Genomic DNA, 329 nt, shown 5'->3' with positions numbered 1-329 from the left:
ATATTTGAACAATTATTAGTGTTTCACCGATCCATGTAAAGTAAAAGAAAGCAAATGGAAAATGCCGTTTGTGTGAAGTTAATCGGTAATTCGGTAATCTGGATATATAAAGAACAAGAATATTTTAATTCATTTTTGTACTTAGCATTATGCATATTGGCATCGGAGACTTCGAAGGTGATTCTCTTGAAAACTCTTGACCTTAATAGAATACACAATATCAAATTTAAAGAAAAGGACTTGTGACAGAGAAATAACAAAGAAAATCGAAACATAATGAGACAGACCCTCAGTAACTACAGCAAGAATGGAGTAACAATTTATATTAA

The sequence above is a fragment of the Penaeus monodon genome, chromosome 23, assembly GCF_015228065.2.
Source record: "Penaeus monodon isolate SGIC_2016 chromosome 23, NSTDA_Pmon_1, whole genome shotgun sequence".
NCBI classification, from domain to species: Eukaryota; Metazoa; Arthropoda; class Malacostraca; order Decapoda; family Penaeidae; genus Penaeus; species Penaeus monodon.
Note: the sequence above shows the minus strand (reverse complement) of the source record.